Raw genomic sequence first — 3,853 nt, 5'->3', positions numbered from 1 at the left:
ACATCCTGCCTCCACTCCATGAATTCAATTGCTGCATTGAGCTCCTACCAGGTACCACAACTCCCAAGGGCAGAACCTACCCTCTCTCGCTGCCAGAGACTAAAGCAATGTCTGAGTACATTAAGGAGAATCTGAGTAAAGGTTTCATAAGACCCTCCATTCCCCTGCAGGAGCAGAATTCTTCTTCATGAAGAAGGAGGATGGCAGTTTACATCCTTACATCGACTACCATGGGCTGAATGCCGTGACTCTCAAAGATCGCTACCCTCTGCCACTCATTAGTAAACTATTTGATCACCTACAAGGAGCTCAGATCTTTACAAAACTAGATCTCCAAGGGGCATACAATCTGGTACGGATACAGCCAGAGGATATCTGGAAGACTGCTTTCAATACTAGGGATGGCCATTATGAGTTCATAGTAATGTCTTTCAGACTTTGTAATGCCCCTGCAGTCTTTCAGCGTTTGATGAATGAGATCTTATGGGACCTACTATATTCATTTGTCATGGTATATCTAGACAATAAACTGATCTTTTCAAAAGACCTGAAGTCACACTGCTTACATGTTCAAACAGTCTTCCAACACCTCAGAGACAATAGCCTCTACGCGAAATTAGAGAAGTGTCTCTTCGAACAGACTTGTCTCCCATTTCTGGACTTGTCTACGAACTTTTAAAAAGAAACTAAAGACATGGCTGTTCTGCCGAGCCTTCCCCGCTTCTTGTCCAACAGCGTGACTTAAATTATGCCAGCAATTATGTAAATAATTAACGTTCCAGCAATTATGTATGGAAATAAACACTTAATCATGTTACTAGTTACCACGAGGACGGCTCCTTGCCCCTCACATATTCTCTTGTATATTGCACTTTATCTTCGTTCCTCCTTTCTTGTTTCCTACTCCCAGTTAAGGCACCCTTGTTATAATGTAACTTTATACTCCTTCAAACTGTCTCTTGTTGTTTGGTTGGTTATATTTACTGCCTAGTTCGATGTAAACTGAGTTGATTTGATTTGTATCAAGAAAGTCGGTATATAAAAGCCTTAAATAAATAAAATAAATAAATATATCATCTCCAATTGTGGTTTTACCATGGATCCTGAGAAACTCCAAGGAATTTGAGATTGGCCCCAGCCTGTAGGCCTTCACACCTTACAAAGATTCCTAAGATTTACAAATTATTACAGGAACTTCATCGCTAACTACTCCACACTAGCTGCTCCACTCATGGCCATGACTAGGAAAGGTAGTAACCTTCAAGTTTGGATACCCAAGATGCAATCGGCATTCCACGCCTTGAAAGATGCCTTCTGCACCTGACCCTGTCTACATCACCCAGATCCTAATCGCCCCTTCATTGTCGAAGTTGACGCCTCCGCCATTGGGGCAGGGGCGGTCCTGAGCCAATACTCCTCCAAGGGGGTCTTAGTACTCTGCTCCTTCTACTCACACAAATTTTCCCCCGCAGAGCAAAACTACATGATTGGGGACTGTGAACTCTTAGCTGTAAAGCTGGCTCTACAAGAATGGCGTCCCTGGTTAGAAGGAGCACAACATAAATTCATGATCTTTAGATCACAAGAACCTCGAACACTTAAAGGAAGCCCAGCTATTGAACCCCAGACAGGCCCGCTGGGCGCTGTTCTTTGAACGTTTTAATTTTGAACTCCACTACCGTCCAGCAGCAAAAAACACCTGAGCGGACGCTCTCTCGAGCCAGAGGATACACCAGAAACTCCTTGGCACATCATCGACCCAGTTTGCATAACCCTCGCTATTACCAACATGGTGCAAGCTGGGAAGACGGTTGATCCACGCCGTCTCCGGGAGCACGTCCTTTGGGCCCACGACTTGAAGTTGCCCAGCCATCCTGGCCGAGCTCGAACCCTTGAGATGTTAACAAGGCATTACTGGTGGCCCAGCATGGTTAAGGACTCCCGCAGTTATGTACACTCTTGCCCCATCTGCGCATAGCAGAAGCCTCCAACCAGCTGCCCTTGGGGACTCCTCCAGCCTCTTCCGGCTTCCACCGAACCTTGGTCAAGCATCTCAACTGATTCAATCATCGATCTGCCCCCGTCAAAGGGGCAACACGGTCATCTGGGTTATTATCGACCGTTTTTCGAAAATGGGCCACTTTGTGCCTCTGCCGAGCTTCCCCTCAGCTCCTGAATTGACAAAGCTCTTCTTAAAGAATGTATTCCGCTTACATGGCCTGCCCAGAGAAATTGTTTCTGATCATTGCTAAATACTAGGGATGTGAATCGTTTTTCAACGATTAAAATTATCGTCCGATAATGTTTATATCGTCTTAAATCGTTATAGAACACAATACAATAGAAATTCTACCGATTATCGTTAAAAATCGTTAAATCGTGTTAGTGCGCACTAACTCGAGTTAGTGCGCACTAACTCCCCGTTAGTGCGCACTAACTCGATTTAGTGCGCACTAACTGAAAATGATACAATAAACACTTTCCAGGTCACTGAAGGTCAGTTAGGAATGAATATGTGTTCCTATTGGCTGGCTGCCCTCTTATCTATTGATGTTACCAAGGTTACCACTGAGGTGATGGTTGGGGGGATGGGAAATGGAACTGGAAACTAACGAACACCAACAGAAAATGAAACAAAGTGTTCACACTTCCCAGGTCAGTAAAGGTCACTTAGGAATGAATATGTATGTATGTATTCCTATTGGCTGGCTGTGCTCTATCTATTGATGTTACCAAGGCTAATACTGAGGTAATGGTTGGGGGGATGTGAAATGGAAACAGTTGGAAGCTTGACAAAAAAAGTAATGTAATGATCAGCACTCACGTGACTAGAACTTGTTTGTTATTATTTTTGTTAGCAGGCACTTGAAATGCTAGTGCATGTTGTTTGTGCCAATCACTGTGCATTTTAGAAAGGTGGTCCTGGCTGGAACTGTACACATTCAAATATATGTAATTGATTTTTGTTAAGTGTATTTTTTAAGTAGCCACACTGGCACAAGTATGTTTACTTTTCCTCCTACTTAACTCACTAGCTCAGCTTTGTAAGAAGGGCTTCTCTGCTTGTGTGTTGTTTTTGTTTGGTGTGAGGAGAGCAGAAACATCAGATCTTTATTCAATCTACTACAGTCATCTCTTACAGTGCCCTATCCCTATTAATACCAGGAGTGTTGTGATCTTCCTGCACACAGTGCCCTAACCCTGATACCAGTCTGAGACAGCTCCCTCCCTGCATTACTAGTGAGAGGCTGGCTTCACAGACAGGGGGGAGCTGCCTGACCCTCACTCCTGACTTCCCCCATGTCCCAGCTAGTGGATGGTGTGTGGGTGAGGGGGGGGGGGAGGATGGTGAAGTCTGAGACAGCTCCCTCCCTGCATTACTAGTGAGAGGCTGGCTTCACAGACGGGGGGGAGCTGCCTGACCCTCACTCCTGACTTCCCCCATGTCCCAGCTAGTGAATGGTGTGTGGGTGAGGGGGGGGGGAGGATGGTGAAGTCTGAGACAGCTCCCTCCCTGCATTACTAGTGAGTGAGGCTGGCTTCACAGACAGGGGGGAGCTGCCTGACCTTCATCCTCCGGGGTATTGTGATCTTTCCTGCACACAGTGCCCTATCCCTGATACCAGGGGTGTTGTGATCTTCCTGCATGCAGTGCCCTATCCCTATTAATACCAGGAGTGTTGTGATCTTCCTGCATGCAGTGCCCTATCCCTATTAATACCAGGAGTGTTGTGATCTTCCTGCATGCAGTGCCCTATCCCTATTAATACCAGGAGTGTTTGTGATCTTCCTGCATGCAGTGCCCTATCCCTGATACCGGGATGTGTGCAAGAAGATCACAACACCCCCGGTA

Source organism: Rhinatrema bivittatum, chromosome 2 (genome assembly GCF_901001135.1).
Source record: "Rhinatrema bivittatum chromosome 2, aRhiBiv1.1, whole genome shotgun sequence".
Lineage (NCBI taxonomy): Eukaryota > Metazoa > Chordata > Amphibia > Gymnophiona > Rhinatrematidae > Rhinatrema > Rhinatrema bivittatum.
The sequence above is the reverse complement of the archived record's forward strand: the minus strand, read 5'-3'. Positions refer to the sequence as shown.